This window comes from Aethalodelphis obliquidens, unplaced genomic scaffold, assembly GCF_003676395.1.
Source record: "Aethalodelphis obliquidens isolate GAN/ISIS:26980383/991018 unplaced genomic scaffold, ASM367639v1 scaffold87, whole genome shotgun sequence".
Taxonomy (NCBI): Eukaryota; Metazoa; Chordata; class Mammalia; order Artiodactyla; family Delphinidae; genus Aethalodelphis; species Aethalodelphis obliquidens.
In genome coordinates this window covers 4,959,131-4,972,655 of record NW_020838031.1, presented here as the reverse complement: position 1 = coordinate 4,972,655, position 13,525 = coordinate 4,959,131, and the positions used below count along the sequence as shown (strand labels likewise).

The window sequence follows — 13,525 nt, the reverse complement described above, 5'->3', positions numbered from 1 at the left end:
ATCTGAAGGCTCCGTAGTGACTCAAGGTGGGTTTCGTTGTTATTGTTAAGTCCTTACCCAGACTTTCGGATACCCCCCCCCACTCTACCTGGTTTCCTGTCTCAAAGTTGATGTTCTACTCTGTGACGGCATTCTCAGCACCCATCAGGGTCACTCAGTGGCATGGCAGAGGCGGAGAGTGACCTCAGAGCTACAGGGTTTCTCTAGCCTGGCACCTACCAGCTGTCTCTGGTGACATCCACCTGCATGCTCCCAGGTCTCTGGTAAAAGTGGTTGCTACAAGCTGCTCTTGTAGGCTTCTTGTTATTACTTGCCCTCTTGAACAGCCGTGATGAACAGAATGGCTCCTGGGTCTCCAAAAAGCCAGGGCTTCCCAGGGTTGCCGCCTCATCATTATAGCCAAGGAAAGGTTTTTAGGGTCTCCTCAGAGCCCTCTAGTGGTAGCCTCCACGCCGTGCGCCTCTCACAGGGAGCTTGTCCCCAGATCCCGAAATGACATTACAGTAAGTCACTAAGCCATTCCTTTCCTCGTAAATGTTAAGCACAAATAAGCTTAAAGCAAAAAAAAAAAAAAAAAAAAAACCAAAAAACAAACCTCTTCTATAATATTCTTATGTGTTATTTCATCAAGTTCATCAATCAACATTTACTATATACCCAGTAACTAAAATAAGTATCACATAACAGCACCCATTTTTTGAGCACTATGTTTCAAGTACTGTGCTAAGTGTTTTACATAAATCATTTCATCTTCTACTCACAAAAGCTCTGTAAAAATCACTGTTACCTTGTTTTACAGATGGGGAAACTGAGGCGAGGAGAGGTTAACTAAAATGTCCCAGGTCAAACAGGCTGAGCAGGGATTTCAATCCAAGTCTGAACGAATCAAAAGCCTACACTTACCACTGCTCTGCTATTCTCTTACATTATAAATGTAAAATGCAAAAATTCCAAGTAACTATTCCAGCTGAGGTGGGAGACACAAGTCATCCATAATCCATTTCCTTTCATTTGAATGTGGTTTTGGAAAAGTTCATCATGCTCCCGCTTGTCCGAACTGTCCACACTCATTCTACTGCACAGGTCACAACCAAACTGTCCAATAAATATCTGTCTGATTGTTTTTTAGGTATCTACTTTCTATTTATCGCAATGTTATGTACAAGCCAAATAGGTAATTAAATGTTATCAATACTAAATACCCCTGTCATTAATTTCACTCATTAACTAATTGTTACCTAAACTTCTTTTCCCCCTGCAGGATACCCCAGGACCTTATGATACCTGAGAGATCATCACCTCTTCATGGCTGTCAATTTCTGCTTACCAAAGAGGCGGTACCAATTCTCAATTTCCTCCCCTTAATTTTAAGTACTCAGTGCTGTTCTTTTTTTTCTATATTAAACTTGATCAGCCTTGGGTACTCCCTCACCTTGTGTTCCAAACAAACAAAAAAAAAACTTACTCTCCCTGCTGAAATAAAAAACAAACTTCCTGCACTCCATTTTAAATCAGGAGTCCCTGCTGATTTCCATATGAGTACTGCTACCCCTCAGCATACATCTTTTTTGGGAGTAGGTGTGATGCGGATGCAATTTAAAAACTTACATACATAAAATTATTCTAGAAAGTTAACTGTGTACTGGTGTATGAGTACACACTAGTATTTTGAGAATTCCAACAAGTTAAAACTCTATGCTGGAGTTAGGCTATGATGATCTAACTCAGGGATATCTAGAAAATCACCAAGTTCCCCACTTAACACCTACATCTCAAATTACCAAAAAAAAGGTGCTAATAATTCTTTCAACAACGAGAGAGACATGACCCCTGAAATATCAATGGAAACAACTTTGTATAAGTAATATCCAGGCCAGAGGATGGAGCATTTGACCTCTTACCTCCATTTCTCTTTGGAGGGTAGGAGTGTGAGCTAATAACTGAAGGATATCATTGGGCATCCACCTGTCTTAAATTTAGTATTACGGGGATTTATCTGAAAGGAGATCTGGGGTGACTTTTCGGGTCATATTCATTACCAGACCTTCCCTGTCATCTTCTGAAAACGTATGGTATGGTGGTTCGCCCAGCAAAGCCAAGCCTTCCCTTAGCTCTACGTGAGATGGCAGCTGTTCGGACAGAAGCCTGTTCTTTGTCACTAACCCCACTCCCTCGTTTGTTTTTCTCTTTTCATCAGTGCAGTTGAGGAGGGGGGATATTTAATGGAAGTTTGTGGCTGCCTGGTACGGTGCGCTCATAAAGACGAGATGGTCTTTGTGTCCTTAGTATTACGGCCCGATCACTGAAGTTAAGTTCACCGAATAGATACGAGGGTAACAAGGCTTTGATGCAGAACTTACACACCACAAGCCTGACTGTGACACTCCCTGGCCTGCCCCCAACAGCGTCGCTACCGTCTCCCCACTTCCCACTTGCAAACCAGAGAGGAAGAAGTAAAAAGAGGGGGCCCAGAGAAGAAAGGAGGTGAAACAGCCAGGTTTTCCTACCACCAAGTGGCTCTGTTTCAATTGCAACCCAGCGGTGGGGATCCACCCATGACCCTTGAGGGGTGAATCACCAGGAAGGGGCTGCTATGCAGGGCCTGGCTGATTCCTCAAACTCTGGAGGCTCACCATGCTTCCTCCTGGCACTGGGCTCCCAGCTCTGGGCTTACACTCAGGCTCCAGCCTCCCGAAATAACTCGCGTTGCCCAAATAACCTGTCCTGCCTTCCTGAGCAGACTCGTACTTCTGACATCCATGGGGGTCACTGGCCTGTTCTTTCCTCTGTGCTGGTATATGAATACCTACAGTCCAACTGTACTATTCCAAGAAGGCATCCAATCTCTTTGGTGGGGTTAAGTGGTACTTACGATTCTCTTGAGGCCAAGACAGCTTGGAAAATGTCTTGACCAACAGCCAGGAGCTGGAGTTTGAACTCCAGCCTTGCCAATCGGAGTGGGCAACCTTGAGTGGTCACTCAGCCTATCTCGGCCTCGGTTTCCAAATTGGGGCCTGAGAGGGTTTTCAAACTGTGTTTCCTGGTCTCTATGCAAAGCAACTCTACTTTGACCTGTCGGGGTTCCATGTTAGACTTGGTTTATAAAAATGTTGTCACTGTAAAAAGAAAGTTCTGAAAACCACTGACTCTATAGCTTCCAAGATCCTGTTTGGCTTTAAAACTTGGGGTGTGTGAAATTATCTTCTTAGATAAGACACTGGTCACTGCCTCCAAAGGCCTTAAAAGGATCTTATTCTTTGTGAATATCTCCACTTAGTTAAGTAGACTTTTGCTTTAAGTGGTTTTCTCACTTTTTGGACAAAGTTAGAAACACATTTACATTTGTCAAAATTCATAAAGTTGTACAGTAAAAAGGATGAATGTTACTGTTTGTAAATTATATATCATTTTTACAATTGGGAAAATATGTTTTACATATACAAACATATATATAACTGACTTTAATATTTAATAAAATATACCTTTGACCATGTTTTGGCTGTTCTATTCTATTTTTTCTATTCATCTTGTTCTATTCTTCTGTGTTCTTTCATTGCAAAAAATGCCGACTGTGATCACCTTAGTTGGTTTTATACCTTACTCATGGGTCATAATCCACGTGATTTGAAAAATATTGTTAACAATAATATTCTTTGTATGTGAAGATCTTTACTTAATCGGTTCAAAATAAATAATAAAAATGTAAAATCCAGCTAAGATTTTCAATAGCCAGAAAGCAGACCACTTCAATTAATTCACTCTGAACTATTAACACTGTTTCATCGTCCTCCTACAGTATTAAGTAGAAGAGTAATAAATTATGTTTGTGGTTACCAGCATTTAAAAATAATCACTTAAAGTCGTTCCAGGAACCAGAAATGGACTTTTACCCAAATAAGTCGGTCTGCAGCATTCAGAGTGGAGCAAACATTGGTATTTCCAACAGGAGAGAAAGTCTCATGATTAAAAGAAATTAACTCTCATGCACTGGGCATCTCATTGCCCTGATCCGGCAGGAATAATTGATAACCTTTTTCAGTAACTTCAAGTGCAAGTGCAGGAAACAAGATGGTGGCCTTCCCCATCCTCACATCTCCCTTCTCTTCTTCAGCAATGTGTATGACCAGGATGAACTCAGACTCACTGCGGTTCCATAGGATTTCTCCTCTTTCTCTAAGGAGAAATGTCAAGGTTGGATAACTCCAGGCAGGACATCAAGAGGCCAGATCACTGGATGTCACCAGTGGGCTTCCAGACACATCCTGTCCAGGCACCTCCAAGCCTTCTCCATGGTGACTAGACAACAGCTGGCCCTGTGGTCATGCCGGGCCCAGAGCTGGGATCATGATGAACGATGGGGGAGGCACAGAGGTGGGAACAGGATGTCCGGTAGTTTCCTTTGTGGATCCTAGGCTGTCCTGTGCTCAGGGAGAGCAGCACAGCCGGGGGCGCTCCTAGGTGAATTCCTGGATTAGCCTGGGGGTCCCTCTCCTGGGACTTCGGAGACCTAGCCAGGTGCCAACACAGTTGAGGGGTGTAGAGGGACCACACAGTGTCTGGTCCCCAGTAGGTACTCAAGAAATGACTGTTCTCTTCCACCTTGGGAAATGGACATGCCAGCTGCCACGAATTCCTTCCAACACCCTGAGTCAGTATAGAAAGGGGCACTGCTTATAAATGTTTTCATTAGGGCAAGTTGTTCAATCTCTCCAGGCTCAGCCATTTCATCCTTAAAATGGAGATAGTACTGGTAGATACCTTATGGTGTTGTTGTGAAGAGTAAAGGAACTGACACTATGGTAAGTGATTACAATAGCATATGGCAGATGGCAGGCACTCAGAACACATCAGGCGCTATTTTCAGTCTCTCCCACTAGGTTCTTTAATGGGGAGGGGCCATCTCTGTCTTGTTGTTATCTCCAGGGCCGAACACAGTGTATGGCGTATGTAGCAGGTGCTCAAAGCAGGAAGGCAGGCAGGAAGGAAACAAGGGAGAGAGGGAGGGAAGGAGGAGGGAGGATGGAGGAGGGAGGGGGGAAATTTACAGGACCCAGAGCTCTTCTAGAATTGTCGGGTTCACCCTCGTCCAGGACTGTGCCTTCCGCCCGCGTGGTACCAGGGGTGACTAACCGCGCTGGCTGATTCCCCCGTGCCCAGGGCTCTCTGGCCCTCGCTGGCTTCATCTCAGAGGAAGTGCTTTAGAGACCAGGACAGTGGACTCAAGGTGCGGACCCGATCAGATGGCATTTAGCTCAGAAACAGCTGCCTGCCGTTTTCCGGATGATTCATCGACCCCAGCTGGCCTCCCGTCCGATCCCCCTGCTCTTCCTCCTCTGCGGGGTGGGAGCTAGGATGCTGACCTACATCACATCCCTGTCAACACCCGGGGCAGACTCCCTTGCCTGGGGTTTGTTTCCAAGGGTGAAACAAAGCGACTGGCCTTCAGACTCGGCTTGAAAAGAGGAAAGATGTGTGGGTTTGGGAAGGAGCCACTCCACTCACGAGTTACTAAGCGCAGGACAGGGCAGCACCCACAGGCAAGGGTGCCGTTCCCTGAGGACCATTCAAGTTGGGCGGACAGAAGTTCGGAAGTTCTGATTTCTGAGCTCGGGGCCTGCTCTGACTCAGACGCCCTTTGCATTTGTCCGAGGTGGTGATCACCTCTGCCCCGCCCTGCAGTTAGCTGTATACTCTTCAGCTTCCTGCTGGGCTGTAAACCCTGGGAGGCAGGGACCTTGCCCACGAACAGGGCCTATGTAAGCCTCATTGAGGGAAGGAATGAAAAATCACCAGGGCAGAAAGAGCTGGAACCTGCCAGTGGTGGAGAGGGACAAGAAGCTGAGTCCAGAGCAGCAGACTGCAAGAGGCAGGTTCCGTCAGGATGCATGTCCTGAAGCAGCCCCTGCAGGAATCAGGGAAGTCCTGCCCCTTCGTCCAAGGAGCTCCAGGCAGCACAACTTCCTGTGTGCTCTTCACGCCATCCCTGACCCCCGCTGGCTTCTTTCCTCTCCTGAGGACCTGGCTCTCCTCTTCGGTTCCTCGTTTAGGCTGGTGGATCCAGGAAAGAGCTCAGCTCCCCCGCATTTTCCCAGTGCCAGCAGCTGCTACACGCCCCTCACCTGCCCCTTCCTCTACCCCCACCCCCGGCTCCAGGCCCACCATCCTCCTTGCCAAGCAGAACGTCCTGGGAAGTGTCTTCTGTTGACCTGACCCTGGAATTCCTGTGCCTAAAACCCTCCTCCTTGCTAGACTGCTTTCCCCGAAGTCTTGGTCTGGCTCTTTTTTTCCCTGAGGACAAACTTTCCTCTGGCTACTGGTGCCCCCTGCTTCCACCCAAAGAACAAAGCACGTTGCTCCCAGCAGAAGGTTTCACTCTTGGCCAAGCTGCTGTCTTCAGAAGCCCTCAGGCCCTGCCCTGGCCTCTGGCTGTTTTCTGCCACCTCAGTCTCTGGTTTCAGAGAAAGGGGGGCCCTGGTGGAGGCCAGGAAAGCCAGGTTCTTGGTGGGGGAGGGACCCGAGTGTGGCTCTAGCATTCCTGCTCTCTGGAACTCACACTTACCAATCACTTCGCTGAAAGGCTTCAATGAAGCGCATATTCTGTTCCTGGGGGTGTGCTCCCTGCTCGGTGACCGTGAAGGTGAGTTCTGACCAGTGACACCCCACGCATGACATGCTGAGGCCACACCTCAGAGCACAGCTGACCGAGCCCAGTGGAACTCTGTGAACTCCCTGCGTGACAGTGACAACTGTGCCTGTCAAGAGATGATTACCAAATGATCCACTGGCCCAAAAGTATAAAGTGCTCCAAAGAAACAATTGTGTCTTCCCCCAAAGCACTGAGAATGGCCCTTTTCTCCCTTGTTTTGCATAAGGTATCTATTGACCTGTACTGGGCATATGGAGGACTGGTTGCAGCAGTCACCAGACAAACAGGTGCAGGACAAAGGAAGGAAGATGTTCCACGATTTAATCAGATACAAGGAACGCACCTCTTTTTTTTTTTTTTGGCAAAAGCAAACAAACCAAATTCCTGCTTAAGGCCAAGTCTGTTCTTTGCTTGGGGGCTGAAAGAGAAGGTCCCACCAATTCTGGACAAAAGCAAGAAGAGGCCAGAGGTCTGGAGGTTACATCCTCCTCCTGACTGAGGCAGTTGGTTACGCCTTCCCGCCCAAATGAGTAGCTAATGTAGGACAAGGGGACAAGCCTCAAGGTTTCCCTAAAGCTCCAGTGGGGTTTGGAGGGTTAAAGGCATGCACGGCTGTTCCTAAAATTATCTTGCGGGTATTAGAGTATTTCTGTCTTGTGGATTCCAGAAATATGTTCCAATGAATAACTCCTTGTCACTTTGACAAAGGTGAGCTTCTCAGTGCTTCAAGGGCACATCTGAGGCAGTGGATCAGGGACCAGCCCAGAGCACTCGTTGGTGAGACCACTAGGCTTGGCTTACGTCCGCTGGAGCACGTCAACACAAGTATGATTTTCTAGCCAATGGGAACGTTTTGAAATTATCTACCCAAAATGTGTTCTTGGATTTTGGTCAGTCCCCATTTTGCTTTTAAGATGATTGTCTTGGGAAGTTTCGTGTACTACTGATGGGAGCAAAAATATACCCTTCCTGAAAGTTGGCAGAATCTATTGAAATTCCTACAAAATAAAAGCTTTTACGGCTTGTTACCCACTATTTCCATCTTTAGGAATTTCTCCCAAGACATCACCTGATGTGAAGAGAGATATATTACAAAGATGTTCATCCAAGTTTTCGTCTTAATAAGTAAAAAGTTGGAAACAACCTAAATGTTCAACCACAGGGAAATGAGAAATAACGTATGGTGTACTTACACAAAAGAGTTTACGTTTAACACAGCTGATAAAACAAGTTCAATAACATAACACAGGGAAAGTTCTAGAGAAAAAACAAACTACCCATTTTATCCAATATGATCTTCACATACACTGCATAGTTCCTTCATCTGTGGACCATGTCGTTCATATATATATATATATATAACACATATATAATATATATGTTATATATAACATATGTTATACATATAACATATATGTGTTCTATATAACATATGTTATACATATAAAATATATATGTTATATATAACATATATGTTATACATATAAAATATATGTTATATATATTCAGAAAAAACTAAATAGGCTACCACTTTTTCCCCATTTTTTTCTAACCACCACAAATAAAAACAGTGATTCACTCACTTTCTCCGCGACACTTCTCTAAAGGAGAAGGTTGTTCAGTAGAGGAGGGGCTTGAGACCAATCTTGATGCTTAAGAATAGCTTAAAGGGTCTAAAAATATGTCTCTTGTAAACACACAAATGCTAATAATAACAGGAAAAGTCTTCATGTACCGAGTGCGTCAAATAATGGTGTGGTTGGTTTTTCTTTTATAATATTTAGACAATTTCTATTCTTTTTTATAGAAAATCTTTTAACATCCGTGCTTTTAGAGCCATTGTGCCTCTGTCTTTGCAGAAGTGTCTATTATAATATCAAAAATAAATATACAGTTCTGTTCTCTGTATTTTAAATATTTTGCTTTCTCACATCCTTTTTATATCCTTGCTGTATAAATTTTCAGAACATGCTAGTAATGAGCAAAGAGAAGGTAGGAGTGAGAAAGGTGCTTTAATAAGAGCATTGACTTCTTCATGCAGGAGGGAAGGAGTGCAGACCTTGAAAGCTCTTGAGTTGGTGACAGGCATTGGTCCCCCTCCTACCTGGGTGGAGATCTCCTGGGCTCAGCAATGACCAGTTGGCTTGACCTGACTGCTTCTGCCTTTGCTCCAATCTCAGTGAAATCTTTCCCTGTCCTCTCTCTCCTTCACCTTTTCATTCCCGCTTCAATGTAGCTTTAGATTTTGCCCTTGAGTGTATATGAGTGAAAAGGCTAAGGGGTCAGCATCTGTCTTAGATGGGAGGATGGCCATCGCCTTGCGTCCTGGCTGGGCTCCTTGCTGCCCCGCCACCTCAGTTTCAGGGCCTGGGGTAGAAATTATTATTAGACATTATTTTATTAATGGATTTGTGTATACCCATTATATATTGTTTATTAATACAAATACTTCTCAGCTTGGATTTATTTGGTCTGATCCATTCTCTCTACTTCCTGAAAGCTCAAATGTACAAAGTGTGACACAATTCACGATCCCCTCTTTCTCTCAAGCTTGATTTCTTTCCTTGATGCTGTCTAAAACATGCCCCCTTTCCATCTCCACCTTACCCCTCCTTTAAGCCCATTCTTCTTGGAAAACTAGAAAAATGGAAACAAAAAACCAGACCATCAAAAGGAAACCATCATGCAAAACTATAATCCAAAAAGATACGTGCACCCCAGTGTTCATAGCAGCAGTATTCACAATAGCCAAGACATGGAAGCAACCTAAATGTCCATCAACAGATGAATGGATAAAGAAGATATGGTACATACACACAATGGAATACTACCCAGCCATAAAAAAGAATGAAATAACGCCATTTGCAGCAACACAGACGGGCCTAGAAATTATCACACTAAGTGAAGCAAGTCAGAAAGAGAAAGTCAAATGCCATACGATATCACTTATATGTGGGATCTAAAATAGGACACAAATGAACTCATCTACAAAACAGACCCACAGACATAGAGAACAGACCTGTGGTTGCCAAGGGGGGCGGGACAGGGGAGGGATGGAGTGGGAGTTTTGGATTAGCAGATGCAAGCTATTATTCTCTATAGAATGGATAAACAACAAGGTCCTACTGTATAGCACAGGGAACTGTACTCAATATCCTGTGATAAACCATAATGGAAAAGAATATGAAAAAGAATATATATATATATATATATATATATATATATATATGAATCACTTTGCTGGATACCTGACACTAACACAACATTGTAAATCAACTATACTTCCATAAAAAAACTTTTTTTTAATTAAAATAAATAAAATAATTAAAAAAGGAAACTGTCATGGACACTTGCATTCAAGTCTTGAATTCTCTGCTTTTGGCGGTGAGAACCAAGCCTGGTACAGCTCTGTGAGGGGCCCAGCTTATGGGAAACATGAGAGCAGCTCATCGATTTTTGTTTTCACCTTGACTGCTTATTTAAAGCGGGCTGGCATCAGATGCTCTATTGACAGCGGTATTCTAATTTGGGATGAGAAGCAGCCTAAAACATCTAAGACATGATGACTATGCTTGAAAATCTGTCCCCGGCAGTGGCATTCTCAGAGTTTAAGGCACACTTCACCCGTGGCCCTGGAAGCATTATTTGGTTCATTCATGAGATGGGAAAAATAAACCACAGAGGCTTCCATTCAACTATCCTTGGAGCTAATTGAAGATAACAAACAAACAAAAAACCAAAAACAAAACCAAAAAGATAATTTAAGGTGTTAGCCTAAAATGGAATAAAAAAAAAGTCACTTTCATTGCAAAATATGCATCCACAACCCTGTCCAGAAATGATATAGGTAAACATAATTTGTCTCCACTCAGATACATATTTGTAGGAAACCTCTCTATGAATCTGAATGGTCGTGACAGTATCAAGCTGGGATGTGGAAAGCATGTACCTAATCCGATTCACAGCTGGGGCCTCGCTTGGACTTTGGCGAAAGTTCAGTCCTGCCTGGGCTTTGGGTATGTCTTACAGATGATACCCTGTGGCCAGTCCAAGTGGTTAAGAGCACAGACCTTCTGAGGTAGAAAGGGTTTTGGAAATCGTCTAGTGCATCACTCTTAATTTGGGCCAGGAAGGAATAAAACTAAAAGGAATGCAGAGAAACAAAAGACTATGGCTATTCTGGGAACACTAAACAGAGGCAACCTAAATATACCTCCAGAAGTGCACAACGGCCAAAATGAGGAGGTCTGTCTTGCAGCTGCTGCTGCTAGGAAGCTGAGAGTATTGTAGATCGATGGGACCCACCTGCATTTCAGAGACTCTTCTGCAGGTAAAATAAAGAGGCTATTCTTTCTTGGACTTCAATTTTAAACTTTGGACGAGATTCAGGAAAATTCTAATGCCTTTAAAATGACTCGTTTTTAGGAAAGGAAGTTGTGCCTCTAGGAAAAAAAAAATTCAATCTGAAGAAAGAAAAGACAATATGAGTGCTTCCTAGCTCCATATGGAAGTTTTCTGGGAGACGGGGGTTTCACAAGGTGAAGTTAGGTGAATTAGAGCATCTGGTAAGGCGTTTTGTCAGAAAGGAAGACATAGGAAAAATAGCAAACTCATATGCTTCTCACCAGCAAGAAAGTGAAAAGATAACAACTAGAATGGGAGAAAATATTCCCAGACCACATATCTGACTAGGGATTTTTATCCAAAATATGTAAGAACTCTGATGACTCAATAATAAAAAGACAATTCAATTTAAAAATAGGTAAAGGTGAGGGCTTCCCTGGTGGCGCAATGGTTGAGAGTCCGCCTGCCGATGCAGGGGACGCGGGTTCGTGCCCCGGTCCGGGAAGATCCCACGTGCCGCGGAGCGGCTGGGCCCGTGAGCCATGGCCGCTGAGCCTGCGCGTCCGGAGCCTGTGCTCCGCAATGGGAGAGGCCACAGCAGTGAGAGGCCCGCGTACTGCAAAAAAAAAAAAGCTGAAAATGGGCCAAAGAATACCTCACCAAACAGATGCCTTACCAAAGAAGATGTACAGATGGCAAATAAGCAGGTGAAGAGATGCTCCACATCATATGTCATCAGGGAAATGCAAATTAAGACAACGATGAAATACCCTTATACATCCATTAGAAGGGCCAAAATCTGAAACACTGACAACACCAAATACTGGCGAGGATGTGTAGCAACAGACACTCTGACACATTCTTGGTGGAAACGCAAAATGGTGCAACCACTCTGGGAGACAGTTTGGCAGTGTCTTTCAAAACGGAACCTACTCTTACCATATGATCTGGCCATCGTGCTCCTTGGTATTTACTGAAAGAAGCTGAAAACTTACGCCCACACAAAAGCCTGCACACGGATGTTGACAGCAGCTACGTTGATAACTGCCAAAACCTGGAACCAACCAAGATGTCCTTCAGTAGGTGAATGGGTAAATAAACTGGTCTATCCAGACAATGGAATATTACTAAGTGCAAGAATCTGATGTGAAAAGGCTATATATGATAGGATTCCAACCATACGATATTATGGAAAAGGCAAAACTATGGAGACAGTAAAAAGATCAGTGGTTGCCAGAGAGAGGGGGTGTGTAGAAGGGGGGAAAAATGAATATGCAGAGTACAGAGGAATTTTAGGGCAGTGAAAATACCCTGTATGACGTTATAATGATGGAGAGATGTCGTCACCCATTTGTCCATCACCAAGAGTGAACCCTAAGGTAAACTATGGACGGTGAGTGATTGTGATGTGTCAGTGTAGGTTCATTCTTGGTAAAACATGTACCACTTTGGTAAGTGATGTTGACAATGGAGGCTATTTATGTGTCAGGGTCGGGGGTGTATGAGAAACCTGTGTATCTTTCTCTCAATTCTGTTATAAACCTGAAACTGCTCCAAAACAATTCAACCTTTAAAAATTGAAAAATAAAAAAGGGCAGAAGATCTGAACATCCATTTCTCCGAAAAAGATATACAAATGGCCAACGGACGCACATGAAAAGATGCACAACATCAACAGACCTCAGGGAAATGCAAATCAAAACCACAAGGAGATACGACTTCACACCCATTCGGATGGCTAGAACCAAAAAGTCAGACGACAACAAGGGTTGGAGAGGAGGTAGAGGAATTGAGAGGAAAACCTCATACACTCTGGTAGAATTGTAAAATGTGCAGACACTTCCTCAAAAGGTTCAACATAGAGTTATTATTATTACCCAGAAATCCCACCTCTAGGTATGTACCCAAGAGAATGAAAACACGTGTCCATACAATGACAGGTACATGCATGTTCACAGCGACATTGTTCATAATAGCCCCACATGGAAACATCCCAAATGGCCACCAACTGATGAATGAATACCGAAAACTTGGGTGTATCCACAGAAAGGAGCAGCATTCAACCGTAAAAAGGAATGACGTGCTGATACATTCTACAACATCGATGAGCCTGAAAACAACACGCTAAGTAAAAGACTACATCGTGTATGACCCCATTTATATGAAACGTCCGGAACAAGCAAATTTATAGAGACAGAGAGTGGACTAGTGGTTCCTAGGGGGCTGGGGTGGGGGGGGACAACCGGGGGGACTGCTCATGGGTAAGAAGTTTCTTTGGGGGGTGATAAAAATGTACTAACATTAAAGGTGGTGACGGTTACATAATTCTGTGAATACACTAAAAGTCACTGAATCGCACACTTCAGGTGAATTGTGTGGTTTGCGAGTTACATCTCAATAAAACTTATTGAAAAAACTTAAAATCTTTAAAAATGCTTCTTAAAATCTAATATAAAAATTTATTCTGAACTACGGTCACACATATCTAGTGGTATCTATTATTAAATAGTAAGGTTTTTTCACAAAAATATCAAT

The 13,525-nt window shown here is 43.7% G+C and overlaps 1 protein-coding gene across 1 annotated transcript in view; it reads right to left on the bottom strand.

Moving 5' to 3' along the window:
* SLC35F3 (solute carrier family 35 member F3) overlaps positions 1-13,525 on the bottom strand; it is a 289,574-nt gene that overhangs the window by 99,091 nt on the left and 176,958 nt on the right. The window lies entirely within an intron of this gene.